We start from the raw sequence: 17257 nt of genomic DNA, 5'->3' as shown, positions 1-17257 counted from the left end.
GCGTGCATCTTACAGTCCGTGCACCCTACAGTCAGTAATAAATATTAAACAAAATTACTTTTTTTTATTGATTTTTTGCAATTTTTGGCGATTTGTTTTGGATTTAAATTATTTCTTTTCGGAAATAATTTTGTTGTGTATATTTCGATACACAAATCAAATTCTCTGTATTTTTCGATACACTGAGAAAAAAAAATTGTGTAGTTTTCTGCACATAACGAAACATACTTTGTCAAATTTGCAAATACTTCTTCAAGTTTTTAGTATTTTTTTTTTAATACTCATAGATACTCATTTCAATATAAATTTGAACAATTTCACTCAATTTTCATTGAGTTTTAACAATTTTAATTTTGTTTACACTGATAATTTCAGATTTGCGATTTTTAAATTCAGTTCTTGTTCTCTTTGGCCAAATTCATAGAGCTTTCTAATTCACAATGCCACTATCTCCACTTGAATTTCACTCAAATTTCATTGAGTTTTAACAATTTTAAGTTTGTTTACACTGATAATTTCAGATTTGCGATTTTTAAATTCAGTTCTTGTTCTCTTTGGCCAAATTCATAGAGCTTTCTAATTCACAATGCCACTATCTCCACTTGATTTCTTTATCATAGCAACTGATTCTCTGGTAAAATTTGAAGCCAATTTTACTTCTCTTCGAGAGGAAGAGTTGGACATATATTCCCTTGATGTCCAGGCCGTTGAGGCAAGGGAATTGTGGAGTAAAGTGAAGGAAATGTTTGACCAATGTCTTACATATCTCCAAACTTCTGAAGATGCTGAAAGCGAAGACATCACATCTGCAGAAAGTAAATATGACGTTGCGTATAGGGCATATGTAAACGTCATTGCTTCAATAAATCGTAAATTGGACCAATTACGTACCATACAAAAAAATTCTAACCCTTCCTTAATTCAAAGTTTGAATAGTACCCAACAGTCTCAACGCTCGAATTCACATGTTTCATACGGAACCGTCAGTTGAAGTTTTCGCTTCAAATGACAATGTAATGCATAGTCTGAATCTACCGCCATGTGATATAGATGTTTTCAATGGCGATTTCCTTTCATGGCCTACCTTTAGGGATCTGTTTTCTGCAGTATACATCAACAACAGTCGACTAAGTAACATTGAAAAATTATGTTATTTACTTAAGAAAACCAGTGGGGAAGCCAAAGACATCATTTCAAAGTTTCCGCTGACACACAAAAGTTTCGCTTTAGCGTGGCATTCCTTAAAGGAGACATATGACAATGTCCGAATCTTGGTTAACAACCAATTGAAATTGCTCTTTGATCTTCCTGTTCTCGATAATGAGTCCAGTGCTGGTTTGAAAAATCTACAACGAGCAATCAATGGATGTATTTCGGCTATGGCGATCTATGACGTTTCTACGAACGACTGGGATCCCATATTAGTCTTCATATGCATTCAAAGATTGCCTAAGCACACGGTCTCGTTATGGGAACAGACAGTCAAAGACAAGTCGGCTTTGTCTGATTGGAAGGATTTGGATCGTTTTCTTACGGATAGGATCCAGACCCTTACTTGTCTCCGAGACATTCGAGGTATTGACTCATCAAAAAAGGTTGAGAAAAAGGTGCGGACTCACCTAACAAAGTCCGTACCTGCTGTGTCTAGCGCTTCTTCCTTTAAATCTTGCGTTCTCTGTTCTAAATTGGTTCATCCATTGCGTTTTTGTCCAGAGTTCAAAAAATTATCCATAGAAGGTCGTTTTTCAGTGCTCAAACGCTTCAATTGTTGTCTGAACTGTCTGACGGTTGGTCATGAAGTTAAAAAATGTGTAAGTAAACACAATTGTGGAAAATGCAATGAGCGACATCACACACTTTTACATCGTGAGATGTCAAATCACGCAAATTCTACACCAGCAGCGACTCCGTCGCCAACAATGCGTCAATGCGAATCCAAATATTCCCTCGACTTCGTCCTGTATATCCCACTCTGTCAATAGGCAAGTGTATCATATTTCGCAAAACAAAAATGTTGTTTTGGGTACCGCAATGGTGAATCTAATTCACCAAGGAATCACATACCCTGCTCGTGCCCTAATCGACCCAGCGTCTGAAGCGTCTTTCATCACTGAAAATTTGCAACGTCGTCTTGGTATTTCTACTACGCCGACCCGAGCTACGATTTCTGGCGTTAATCAAAGTGTTTCCACTACATCCAGAAAATTGTGCTCATTATGCATAGGTTCTTCTATCGACTCATCAATTTTCTTTGAAATCCCAGCTCTAGTGGTTCCCGCTATTTCTGGTAATTTACCCTCCATTTCATTAGGTGGTGACATAATTTCCCGTTTGCCAAATATTCGTTTGGCAGATAGAAACTTCTGCGATTCTAGACCAGTTGACCTTCTACTAGGCGCTGATCTATATCCTAGAATCCTTTTACAGGGAATTCAATCGAACATCTCAGGTTCTTTAATGGCACAGGGAACTGTTTTCGGCTGGATCATTACTGGTCCCATTCACAATTCTACAATTACGGTTTTAACAACCACTATCAACTTTCCGGAAGAAGATCTTAACAAGACTCTTCTTCGATTCTGGGAATTGGAAGAACCTCCAAAACGGGCTATCTTGTCTCCTTCGGACAAATTCTGTGAGGAAAATTTCAAAAACACGACTCGACGGGACTCAGAAGGCAGATATATTGTCACACTTCCTATGATTCCTGAATTCGCAGGCCAACTTGGTCATTCTAGGACCAATTGCTTACGACAATTCTTTCGAAATGAGGCGTCACTCCAATTGGCCGATGATACAGAAAATGAATTTCCGCTAGCTGCACATATCCTTCGGAAGTGCATGTACGTAGATGACGTCTTGGCCGGTTATCTCGATTTGGAGACAGCGCAAAAATCAAGAGACCAACTCATTGGTGCTCTTTCTTTCCCGAAGTTTGAACTTCGTAAATGGACAGCCAATAATCGAGAAATTCTAGATTGTCTTCCCTTAGATCACCTATATGATGCTAAGCTTCTCACTTTCGTGGAAGCTAGTAGTTCAAAACCGCTGGGCATTCGCTGGAATGCACAGTTGGACCATTTCTATTTCAGTGTTAACCCTCTAGAACACCGGTCCAAATATACTAAACGGGAAGTTTTGTCAACCATCGCCAGGCTCTTCGATCTAGTAGGATGGTTAGGACCAGTAATTGCTGTAGCAAAAATCATCATGCAGCGTATTTGGCTAGACACAATTGGTTGGGACGATTCGCTTCCGTCTTTGACAGAACGCGAATGGGAAAAATTTGTGATTTCTTATCAGGGTGTTAATTCCATATTCATTCCTCGTTGGGTCCAATATTCACCTCTTTGTCATGTCGAACTTCATGTCTTTTCCGATGCCTCGGAAAAGGCATACGCGGGGGTAGCGTACATTCGTGTCGTTGCTTCAAATGGGAAAATTTTCACAAATTTGCTGACTTGCAAAACAAAAGTAGCTCCGCTTAAGTCCATTTCCCTACCTCGCTTAGAATTATGCGGTGCTGTATTAGGATCAGAACTTGTCAAGGGTATTTTGAGTGAAATTGACATATCTTTTAATAATATCTTTTGTTGGACCGATTCTACTATCGTCCTTTCTTGGCTTCAAAAGACTCCATCTACATGGTCTACTTTCGTTGCAAATAGGGTATGTCGCATTCAAGAGAATGTTGGGCAAAATAAATGGTTTCATGTTCGATCTGAAGACAATCCTGCTGATTTTGGCAGCAGGGGGCTTTCTCCTTCGGAGTTGGCCTTTTCTCAAATTTGGTGGCACGGTCCTCATTGTCTAAGCCTTAATAGTTCTACCTGGGAAATTTAAGATGTTTCTGTTGACACTGAGGTCGAACTTCGTCCTGTTAAAAGTCATGTCACTTTTATCAAAGACTATGATGATGTTTTAAATAGATTTTCTTCCATAGATAGAGCATTTCGCGCCATTGCATATATCTTTCGATTTTTCCACAATACGCATTCTTTTCATAGAGGTAAACATCATTATGAGAGTTCCGCTCCTAACAATTCAGAGATCCTAGCAGTAAAATTACGTCTTGCTGCGCTTGCTCAAAAGGCATACTATTCAGAGGAATATTATGCCTCACTTCATAAACTACCACTTAATCCCAAAAGTGCTATTTTATCTCTAAATCCATTTCTGGATAAAGAAGAGGTAATGAGATTGAATGGACGCCTATCGCAGTCTCCGACTCTCTCCTTTTCTGAACGGCATCCTATTCTCTTACACTATCATAGTCAATTCGCAACACTGTTGTTGGAACAAATTCATATAGATTCGCTTCATGGAGGAAACCAATTAATGCTCCGTATGCTTCGCATGGAGTACTGGATTCCTCGCGCTACTTCACTGATTAGGTCAACCATAAGGCATTGCAAATTGTGCGTTTTAGCAAAGAAACGTACTTGTACCCAAATTATGGCATCTCTGCCTCCAGAAAGAACGGTTTTGGTTAGGCCTTTCACCTCTACAGGTATCGATTTCGCTGGCCCATTCGACATTAAATCCTTTACAGGTAGATGTTGTAAAATTACAAAGGGGCATGTCTATGTCTTCGTGTGCTTTTCTACGAAAGCAATACATTTAGAGCTAGCCTCGGATTTATGTACCACTACCTTCCTGGCTGCATTTAATAGATTTATATCTCGTCGTGGATGTCCAAAGACTATCTTCTCGGACAGCGGCACTAACTTCGTTGGTGCATCTCGAGAGATAGAACGGGAATTTAAGCAAGCATTAAATGAAATTCGTGATAAACTCCGATCAAAGTTTTCCTATCAAGAGTTTTCATGGAGATTTAACCCAGCTGGAGCTCCACATATGGGTGGACTTTGGGAAGCTGCGGTTAAAAGCTTTAAAACTCATTTTAGGAAAATGGCTAAAAATTTCAAATATACGTTTGAAGAATTTTCTACATTGTTAACAAGAATTGAGGCGTGTTTAAATTCTCGTCCACTCTGTCCCATGACAGATAGTCTTGACTCTACGGTAGCCCTTACACCTGGGCATTTCCTTATAGGATCTCCGATCCTCGCTCCTCCGGAGCCCATAATAAATGAATCTCCATTGGATATCGTTAATCGATATAGAAAATTAAAAGCGCTCTCACAACAATTCTGCCTTCGGTGGAAAGAAGAATACTTAAAGAGACTCCACCATCGTTACAAGTGGAAATTTCCGCAACGCGATATTCAACCGGATGATTTAGTTGTCCTTCGACAGGAACATTTACCTCCCACAGCGTGGAAATTAGGTCGCGTTGTCCAAGTTTATCCGGGAATTGACGGTCACGTTCGCGTCGCTGATATAAAAACGGAAAACGGTATCGTAAGACGACCTGTAGTTAAGCTGGTCATTTTGACCGACGAAGATTAAAATGTTCACCTCTCTACCATGCCATCTCCACTTTTTTCACAGATGGAAAATTTGAGTCAGATGGCCGCTTCCCTTCCTTATTATGATGAGGACATCCCAATGTCGGATGAAGAGAGAGGTGTCGAGGATGCCATTATTCCTCTGGGCTCCGAAGACTCCGACATACGCGGGGTCAGCAATGCTGCCGCTCCTCTACGGGAAACTGCACCGGCACTGCCAGCCAAATCAAACGGCTCTACGACCGATCTAAAAGTGTCTGCGTCTCCTCTACGGGAGAATAGCACCGCAGAGCTTGCACCTAATCCGGGATCTTCGTCCCAAACGGCAGGAGATACCCCTCAGGTGCTCCTGGGCTCAACCAGTGGTCTTTCGACCGCAGGTGCAGACACCGCTGCTCCTCTACGGGAGATTGCACCAGCGAAGTCTGCATCTCCCCAAGGCTCTGCCTGGACCGTCGGTACGGCGTCTCCTCTACGGGAGCTTGCACCCGTCGTACACGAACCTCAATCGACAGATGTGGCTACTACAGGCGGAGTGGTTGCTCCTCTACGGGAGACTAAAACTCCAACTTCCGCCGAAACTCCTCAAGGCAAATGCACAGTGGCAAGATCCATTCAACAACAGGGACCTAAATGTGTTTTATGCACACAGAGGCACGTCCTTCGGGAATGTCCCGAGTTCATCAAATTGACCTGCGAAAAAAGGATTTGATTTGTGGTTCAGCAGCATTTCTGCTCCAATTGTTTAGGCAGGTCACATACCCTCCGAAAATGTTTGAGTCCACATCGTTGTCAGAAGTGTAAAGGCGACCACCATACACTTCTTCACCTCGGCAAAAAGCCCCTATCCAAGGGAAATGTCCGACCTTCGGGTAAAAAAGATTCCACGTCTCGTCCATCCACCTCGTCGCATATACCCACTTCGAAAAAGTCCGTTCCAAAGAAGTCCTCTAAACCGAGATTGTCCGCTCCTCCTTGTCCGGTCTCGTCCAAGCCATCGAGCTTTGTTGTTCCGACTATACAGTCCATTCAGCCCATTGTTACGCTGGGGCCGACAATGGTGGTTAATATTATCCTTCCCGATAGAAAAGTACCAGTCAGAGCGCTGTTCGACCCCTGTGCTGGACATAGCCGTATATGCTCAACGCTGGCTAGTAAGCTTCAGCTCAATTCTCTAAACGTTGGCCAAGAGCTTTATTGCCAACTTACTTTGCAATAATTTCATGATTCATCCCAACTTCTGCGCGTTTCCGCCAGAAGTATGTCCTTGAGGCATGTGGTCACGCCGTCGCAATCAGCCCCCGACTATTTCAAGGACCATTATGCCGGGATGCAATTGGCAGATCCCGAATTCCATAAGTCCGCTCACGTCGGGCTCATTCTTGGGCCTGATGTGTACTCGAAGGTAATAAAGTCACAGACTTATTCGAGTCCAGGGTTCCCCTGGGCTCAATTAACCATTTTTGGTTGGGTGATATCGGGTCCTTGTCCACTGTAGGATCGCCAGAGATGATCAGCCAACATCTGTCTCTATGGTCAAGCTGATTTTTGGAGGCAATCTTCTATTGTCTCGATGGTTATACGACCATCAATTGTTTTTTGAAAAAATTAAAAAAAAATATATACATATATATATATATATATATATATATATATATATATATATATATATATATATATATATATATATATATATATATATATATATATATATATATATATATATATATATATATATATATATATTATATATATATATATATATATATATATATATATAATAAAATGAATTTTGTATTCTCAAAATTGACGGTTACGCCTCTTATTTATTACGATTGTATTTCCTATTTATTGTAAGTTAAGATTTTTTTTGTTGTAACATCGCTATATGTTTCAAGGGTGGCGGAAATGTTTAACTTCAATTTAATTTAATTTCTTTAAAAATGCAACCGTTTGCTCTTTTTCTTCAATTTGTCAAATACCATTTTAGTCAACTTTGAACTTTCGTTCAAAGTTAGTGGTGACAAATTGTAACGAGCAAAGATGATCAATTCGCGCCTCTCTTGTGACATCTAGGCTTGCTCGCTACTTTTTAGCTTACTTGTTTTTCGGATTTTCGTCCAACAACATCGAGCAACACCCATTGTGTAAAAAGGTAAAGTTATATTAGTTTTTCGACTAATATAATATTCAATAAAACCGCCAATTTTTATTATTTAAAAATTCTAATATTTTGTGTTTTATTTCCCTTTTTATTCACTTTCGCTGCTCCGCAACAATAAGTTTATTTACATTTTATTTATTTTTTGAAAGTAGTTTAATTCCTGCTTTATTTTTAATTTTAGGTTGAGGTTATCAACCTGAACGTTTACAAGCGGGAGTATATTTGTTATTTTATACATTGTTAGTTTCTTTACCAATATTAATTGGTATTTTTTATTTATATAAGGTGACAAATACTATAAATTTTTATTTATTAAATAATTATATATTTAATAATGAACTTTTATATTTTTCTTTAGTTATAGCACTTTTAGTAAAAATACCAATATTTTTAGTTCATTTGTGATTACCAAAGGCTCATGTTGAAGCTCCAGTTTTTGGTTCAATAATTTTGGCTGGAATTATATTAAAGTTAGGAGGTTATGGTTTATTACGAGTATTTCCTTTTTTACAGTCATTAGGACTCAAATTTAATTTTATTTGAATTAGAATTAGATTAGTTAGGGGAGTATTAGTAAGTTTAACATGTTTATGTCAAACTGATTTAAAGGCTTTAATTGCTTTTTCTTCAGTTGTTCATATAGGAATTGTTTTAGCTGGGTTAATAACTATAACATATATAGGAATATGTGGTTCTTATACTTTAATAATTGCTCATGGATTATGTATGCAAATATTTCTTATGAACGATTAGGAAGACGAAGTTTATTAATTAATAAGGGTTTATTAAATTGTATACCTTCAATGGCTTTGTGGTGATTTTTATTAAGTTTATTAGGATAAATTTCTTTAATTAATAGAATTGTTAGTTGATCTTGATTAACAATATTAATATTATCTTTATTGTCTTTTTTAGAGCTGCTTATACATTATATTTATATGCTTATAGACAACATGGAAAGTTATTTTCTGGAGTTTATTCTTTTAGAGGAGGAAAGATTCGAGAATATTTATTATTATTATTTTAACATTGATTTCCTTTAAGTTTATTAATTTTAAAGGGGGATATATGTATGTTATGATTATAATTATTTAAATATTTTAATAAAAATATTGATTTGTGGTGTCAATGAAAAAGAATCTTTTTAAATCGTGAAATATTTATCAATTTGTTCAATTAGATTCGTTAGTATATTTTTTTAGACTTTTGTCATTTACTATTAGATTAATTTTTATTATAAATGATTTTACAATTTTTATTGAATTGGAAGTTGTTTCTATACATTCTTTAATAATTGTACTAACAATTTTATTAGATTGAATAAGATTAATTTTTATATCTTTTGTATTAATAATTTCTTCTTTAGTAATTCATTATAGAAAGGAATATATAGAAAGAGATTATAAGATTAATCGATTTATTATATTAGTATTAATATTTGTAACTTCAATAATACTATTAATTATTAGTCCAAATTTAATTAGAATTTTATTAGGTTGAGATGGATTAGGAATAGTTTCTTATTGTTTAGTAATTTATTTTCAAAATATTAAGTCATATAATGCTGGTATATTAACTGCTTTATCAAATCGAATTGGAGATGTAGCTTTATTATTGCTTGAATATTAAATTATGGAAGTTGAAATTATATTTTTTATTTAGATGTGTTACAGTCTGATAGAGAAATGTTAATTGTTGGAATATTTGTATTATTAGCTGCAATAACAAAAAGTGCACAGATTCCATTTTCTTCTTGATTACCAGCTGCAATAGCAGCTCCTACTCCAGTTTCCGCTTTAGTTTATTCTTCAATTTTAGTAACAGCTGGAGTTTATTTATTAATTCGATTTAATATTGTATTAAGAACAAGTTGAATGGGTAATATATTATTATTATCTGGTTTAACAATATTTATGGCTGGATTAGGTGCTAATTATGAGTTTGATTTAAAGAAGATTATTGCTTTATCTACTTTAAGACAATTAAGATTAATAATAAGAATTTTATCTATAGTTATTATAAATTAGCCTTTTTTTCATTTATTAACTCATGCTTTATTTAAGGCTTTATTATTTATGTGTGCAAGAGCAATTCTTCATAATATAAATAATAATCAAGATATTCGTTTAATGGGAAGTTTAAGATTAATAATGCCATTAACTTCTTCTTGTTTTAATGTTGCAAATTTAGCATTATGTGGTATACCATTTTTAGCAGGATTTTATTCAAAGGATTTAATTTTAGAAATAGTGTCATTTTCTTATATTAATTTATTTTTTTTAAATTTTTTTTCAACGGGTTTACCAGTATGTTATTCTTTTCGATTAGTTTATTATTCAATAATAATAAAAAATATAATAGGTTTATTAATTTTAAGAATTGTAGGAGGAAGTATATTAATGTGTTTGTTTTCTCTTTCGAGACGAGCTTAATGATCTGAAATTTGCAGTGAAAAGGAAAGCCAGATAGACACTGTCACACACTCACCACTATGCGACGCGTTTCGCCGTTGGTTAAGCGGCTCATCAGGCATATTTGGTGTGGATGATGGCTTACAAGGGCCGTTCTGTGGAAAGTAGTATATATTTCGAACTTATTGCAAATTAGCATATGCGAATTATACACTAGAAACTCTCCAGGTTCGACTCAAGTTCTATTGGCAGATCTTTTTCACAGCAAAGTTTTTGTTTTTGTAGCGATGGATTTTTTTGTCCACAACAACTACATTGCTTCCAATGCATACACTTGTTTTTAGTGCTGCTTTAGGAAGACGGGTTAATGGCTCTGAACGTAGAGACGGCAACTTCTAGTTGGCTGCACACCGAGGTCCGCGGTTCAAATCCCACAGCCAGGCTCGGCTGAATTTTTTGAGTTTTGCCTTGTTAAGGCGAAGATCATATGTTTTATGATTTATGTGTTTGTTTTCTCTTTCGAGACGAGCTTAATGATCTGAAATTTGCAGTGAAAAGGAAAGCCAGATAGATTCTGTCACACACTCACCAATATGCGACGCGTTTCGCCGTTGGTTAAGCGGCTCATCAGGCATATTTGGTGTGGATGATGGCTTACAAGGGCCGTGCTGTGGAAAATAGTATATATTTCGAACTTATTGCAAATTAGCATATGCGAATTATACACTAGAAACTCTCCAGGTTCGACTCAAGTTCTATTTGCAGTTCTTATTCACAGCAAAGTTTTTGTTTTTGTAGCGATGGATTTTTTGTCTACAACAACTACATTGCTTCCAATGCATACACTTGTTTTTAGTGCTGCCTTAGGAAGACGGGTTAATGGCTCTGAACGTAGAGACGGCAACTTCTAGTTGGCTGCACACCGAGGTCCGCGGTTCAAATCCCACAGCCAGGCTCGGCTGAATTTTTTGAGTTTTGCCTTGTTAAGGTGAAGATCATATGTTTTAAGATTTATGTGTTTGTTTTCTCTTTCGAGACGAGCTTAATGATCTGAAATTTGCAGTGAAAAGGAAAGCCAGATAGACACTGTCACACACTCACCACTATGCGACGCGTTTCGCCGTTGGTTAAGCGGCTCATCAGGCATATTTGGTGTGGATGATGGCTTACAAGGGCCGTTCTGTGGAAAGTAGTATATATTTCGAACTTATTGCAAATTAGCATATGCGAATTATACACTATAAACTCTCCAGGTTCGACTCAAGTTCTATTGGCAGATCTTTTTCACAGCAAAGTTTTTGTTTTTGTAGCGATGGATTTTTTGTCCACATCAACTACATTGCTTCCAATGCATACACTTGTTTTTAGTGCTGCTTTAGGAAGACGGCAACTTCTAGTTGTCATATATATATATATATATATATATATATATATATATATATATATATATATATATATATATATATATATATGGAATTTAACCATTAAAAGAAAAAAGTTAGCAGCTTTTACTTGAACATCATACTTCCTTAATTGGAGTGTAGACCTCAATTCTATCATTAACAGTGATAAGCCGCTTTTTAGCTTCAATTAAATAATTTCAAGTATAAGGGTAAAAATATATCTCGCTTCATATTCAAGGTAGATTGAAAAATCAATACTTTTTGAATGCAAATCAATTGTTATAATTAACTACAACCCTATTTAGTTTGATCAATTTAAAATTCCTTGATTTCATTCATGATAAAGTCCTAATAATAGAATTAAAATAAAAATAATAGACGTAATTGTTCAGCACATAATATTTGAATTTAATAATTAAAATAATTGGTAAATTTAACGCAATTTCTACGTCACGCCGTCGCAATCAGCCCCCGACTATTTCAAGGACCATTATGCCGGGATGCAATTGGCAGATCCCGAATTCCATAAGTCCGCTCACGTCGGGCTCATGTGGGCCTGATGTGTACCCGAAGGTAATAAAGTCACAGACTTATTCGAGTCCAGGGTTCCCCTGGGCTCAATTTACCATTTTTGGTTGGGTGATATCGGGTCCTTGTCCACTGTAGGATCGCCAGAGATGATCAGCCAACATCTGTCTCTATGGTCAAGCTGATTTTTGGAGGCAATCTTCTATTGTCTCGATGGTTATACGACCATCAATTGTTTTTTGAAAAAATTAAAAAAAAAATATATATATATATATATATATATATATATTTATATATATATATATATATATATATATATATATATATATATATATATATATATATATATATATATATATATATATAATAAAATGAATTTTGTATGCTCAAAATTGACGGTTACGCCTCTTATTTATTACAATTGTATTTCCTATTTATTGTAAGTTAAGATTTTTTTTGTTGTAACATCACTATATGTTTCAAGGGTGGCGGAAATGTTTAACTTCAATTTAATTTAATTTCTTTAAAAATGCAACCGTTTGCTCTTTTTCTTCAATTTGTCAAATACCATTTTAGTCAACTTTGAACTTTCGTTCAAAGTTAGTGATGACAAATTGTAACGAGCAAAGATGATCAATTCGCGCCTCTCTTGTGACATCTAGGCTTGCTCGCTACTTTTTAGCTTACTTGTTTTTCGGATTTTCGTCCAACAACATCGAGCAACACCCATTGCGTAAAAAGGTAAAGTTATATTAGTTTTTCGACTAATATAATATTCAATAAAACCGCAAATTTTTATTATTTAAAAATTCTAATATTTTGTGTTTTATTTCCATTTTTATTCATTTTCGCTGCTCCGCAACAATAAGTTTATTTACATTTTATTTATTTTTTGAAAGTAGTTTAATTCCTGCTTTATTTTTAATTTTAGGTTGAGGTTATCAACCTGAACGTTTACAAGCGGGAGTATATTTGTTATTTTATACATTGTTAGTTTCTTTACCAATATTAATTGGTATTTTTTATTCATATAAGGTGACAAATACTATAATTTTTTATTTATTAAATAATTATATATTTAATAATGAACTTTTATATTTTTCTTTAGTTATAGCACTTTTAGTAAAAATACCAATATTTTTAGTTCATTTGTGATTACCAAAGGCTCATGTTGAAGCTCCAGTTTCTGGTTCATTAATTTTGGCTGGAATTATATTAAAGTTAGGAGGTTATGGTTTATTACGAGTATTTCCTTTTTTACAGTCATTAGGACTCAAATTTAATTTTATTTGAATTAGAATTAGATTAGTTAGGGGAGTATTAGTAAGTTTAACATGTTTATGTCAAACTGATTTAAAGGCTTTAATTGCTTTTTCTTCAGTTGTCCATATAGGAATTGTTTTAGCTGGGTTAATAACATATATATGAATATGTGGTTCTTATACTTTAATAATTGCTCATGGATTATGTATGCAAATATTTCTTATGAACGATTAGGAAGACAAAGTTTATTAACTAATAAGGGTTTATTAAATTGTATACCTTCAATGGCTTTGTGGTGATTTTTATTAAGTTTATTAGGATAAATTTCTTTAATTAATAGAATTGTTAGTTGATCTTGATTAACAATATTAATATTATCTTTATTGTCTTTTTTTAGAGCTGCTTATACATTATATTTATATGCTTATAGACAACATGGAAAGTTATTTTCTGGAGTTTATACTTTTAGAGGAGGAAAGATTCGAGAATATTTATTATTATTATTTTAACATTGATTTCCTTTAAATTTATTAATTTTAAAGGGGGATATATGTATGTTATGATTATAATTATTTAAATATTTTAATAAAAATATTGATTTGTGGTGTCAATGAAAAAGAATCTTTTTAAATCGTGAAATATTTATCAATTTGTTCAATTAGATTCGTTAGTATATTTTTTTAGACTTTTGTCATTTACTATTAGATTAATTTTTATTATAAATGATTTTACAATTTTTATTGAATGAGAAGTTGTTTCTATAAATTCTTTAATAATTGTACTAACAATTTTATTAGATTGAATAAGATTAATTTTTATATCTTTTGTATTAATAATTTCTTCTTTAGTAATTTATTATAGAAAGGAATATATAGAAAGAGATTATAAGATTAATCGATTTATTATATTAGTATTAATATTTGTAACTTCAATAATACTATTAATTATTAGTCCAAATTTAATTAGAATTTTATTAGGTTGAGATGGATTAGGAATAGTTTCTTATTGTTTAGTAATTTATTTTCAAAATATTAAGTCATATAATGCTGGTATATTAACTGCTTTATCAAATCGAATTGGAGATGTAGCTTTATTATTGCTTTAATATTAAATTAAGGAAGTTGAAATTATATTTTTTATTTAGATGTGATACAGTCTGATAGAGAAATGTTAATTGTTGGAATATTTGTATTATTAGCTGCAATAACAAAAAGTGCACAGATTCCATTTTCTTCTTGATTACCAGCTGCAATAGCAGCTCCTACTCCAGTTTCCGCTTTAGTTCATTCTTCAACTTTAGTAACAGCTGGAGTTTATTTATTAATTGGATTTAATATTGTATTAAGAACAAGTTGAATGGGTAATATATTATTATAACTATCTGGTTTAACAATATTTATGGCTGGATTAGGTGCTAATTATGAGTTTGATTTAAAGAAGATTATTGCTTTATCTACTTTAAGACAATTAGGATTAATAATAAGAATTTTATCTATAGTTATTATAAATTAGCCTTTTTTTCATTTATTATCTCATGCTTTATTTAAGGCTTTATTATTTATGTGTGCAAGAGCAATTCTTCATAATATAAATAATAATCAAGATATTCGTTTAATGGGAAGTTTAAGATTAATAATGCCATTAACTTCTTCTTGTTTTAATGTTGCACATTTAGCATTATGTGGTATACCATTTTTAGCAGGATTTTATTCAAAGGATTTAATTTTAGAAATAGTGTCATTTTCTTATATTAATTTATTTATTTTTTATTTTTTTCAACGGGTTTACCAGTATGTTAATTTTAAGAATTGTAGGAGGAAGTATATTAATGTGTTTGTTTTCTCTTTCGAGACGAGCTTAATGATCTGAAATTTGCAATGAAAAGGAAAGCCAGATAGACACTGTCACACACTCACCACTATGCGACGCGTTTCGCCGTTGGTTAAGCGGCTCATCAGGCATATTTGGTGTGGATGATGGCTTACAAGGGCCGTTCTGTGGAAAGTAGTATATATTTCGAACTTATTGCAAATTAGCATATGCGAATTATACACTAGAAACTCTCCAGGTTCGACTCAAGTTCTATTGGCAGATCTTTTTCACAGCAAAGTTTTTGTTTTTGTAGCGATGGATGTTTTGTCCGCAACAACTACATTGCTTCCAATGCATACACTTGTTTTTAGTGCTGCTTTAGGAAGACGGGTTAATGGCTCTGAACGTAGAGACGGTAACTTCTAGTTTGCTGCACACCGAGGTCCGCGGTTCAAATCCCACAGCCAGGCTCGGCTGAATTTTTTGTGTTTTGCCTTGTTAAGGTGAAGATCATATGTTTTATGATTTATGTGTTTGTTTTCTCTTTCGAGACGAGCTTAATGATCTGAAATTTGCAGTGAGAAGGAAAGCCAGATAGACACTGTCACACACTCACCACTATGCGACGCGTTTCGCCGTTGGTTAAGCGGCTCATCAGGCATATTTGGTGTGGATGATGGCTTACAAGGGCCGTTCTGTGGAAAGTAGTATATATTTCGAACTTATTGCAAATTAGCATATGCGAATTATACACTAGAAACTCTCCAGGTTCGACTCAAGTTCTATTGGCAGATCTTTTTCACAGCAAAGTTTTTGTTTTTGTAGCGATGGATTTTTTGTCCACAACAACTACATTGCTTCCAATGCATACACTTGTTTTTAGTGCTGGTTTAGGAAGACGGGTTAATGGCTCTGAACGTAGAGACGGCAACTTCTAGTTGGCATATATATATATATATATATATATATATATATATATATATATATATATATATATATGTATATATATATATATATATAAATGGAATTTAACCATTAAAAGAAAAAAGTTAGCAGCTTTTACTTGAACATCATACTTCCTTAATTGGAGTTTAGACCTCAATTCTATCATTAACAATTGAGCACAAGCCTAGCACAATTCAGCACAACTTTCCTTTTTTCGAAATTCGAAAATTGCAATTCCAACGGACACCACATCTATTGGTCATCAATGATACTGAAGTTATGAATATTCAGACTTTAAAAATGTTGAATTCGATTCTTATATAATCCCTACAAATGAATTACCAGTAGACGGATTCCGTTTACTAGATGTAGATAACCGAGTAGTTTTACCAATAAATTCTCAAATTCGAATTTTAATTACTGCTGCTGATGTAATTCATTCATGAACTGTTCCTGCTTTAGGTGTAAAGGTTGATGGTACTCCTGGTCGTCTAAATCAAATTAATTTCTTACTATTCATATATTCCCTCAATACCTACATCAAATTTAAATAATAAAACACATTCAACAAAGTCATTAAATTGAAAATGATGACAAATTTATTCTCTGTTTTTGACAATTAATCAAGTATTTCTAATCTTTCATTAAATTGATTAAAAACTTTTTTAGGAATATTAATAATTCCATCAATATACTGACTTATACCATCTCGATACCACATTTTCTGAAATAATATCTTATTAACACTTCATAAGGAATTTAAAACTTTACTTGGCCCAATAGGAGCAAACGGTTCGGTTCTATTTAATAATTTTATAGGATTATTTCCATATATTTTTACAAGTACAAGTCATTTAACTTTAACTCTAACTTTAGCTCTTTCTTTATGATTATGTTTTATGTTATATGGATGAATTAATAATACTCAATATATATTTGCACATTTAGTTCCTCAAGGAACTCCAGCTATTTTAATACCATTTATGGTATACATTGAAACTATTAGTAATGTAATTCGACCAGGAACTTTAGCTGTTCGATTAACAGCTAATATAATTGCTGGACATTTACTTCTTACTCTTTTAGGAAATACAGGACCTTCTTTATCTATAGTATTAATTAGTTTTTTAATTATTACACAAATTGCATTATTAGTTTTGGAATCAGTAGTTGCAATAATTCAATCATATGTATTTCCTGTTCTTAGAACATTATATTCTAGAGAAGTTAATTAATGTCAACACATTCAAATCACCCATTTCATTTAGTAGATTATAGTCCATGACCATTAACAGCATCCATTGGAGCTATAACAACAGT

At 33.8% G+C, this 17257-nt stretch overlaps 2 pseudogenes; both read left to right on the top strand.

Moving 5' to 3' along the window:
- The first annotated feature begins 8981 nt into the window (after window positions 1–8981).
- LOC131803247 (NADH-ubiquinone oxidoreductase chain 5-like) lies at window positions 8982–12853 on the top strand (annotated as a pseudogene).
- Window positions 12854–13834: 981 nt separating this feature from the next.
- Window positions 13835–14979, top strand: LOC131803216 (NADH-ubiquinone oxidoreductase chain 5-like; annotated as a pseudogene).
- The last annotated feature ends 2278 nt before the right edge of the window (window positions 14980–17257 follow it).

The sequence above is a fragment of the Musca domestica genome, unplaced genomic scaffold, assembly GCF_030504385.1.
Source record: "Musca domestica strain aabys unplaced genomic scaffold, Musca_domestica.polishedcontigs.V.1.1 28, whole genome shotgun sequence".
NCBI classification, from domain to species: Eukaryota; Metazoa; Arthropoda; class Insecta; order Diptera; family Muscidae; genus Musca; species Musca domestica.
Note: the sequence above shows the minus strand (reverse complement) of the source record. Positions and strands in the feature narration are given on the sequence as shown.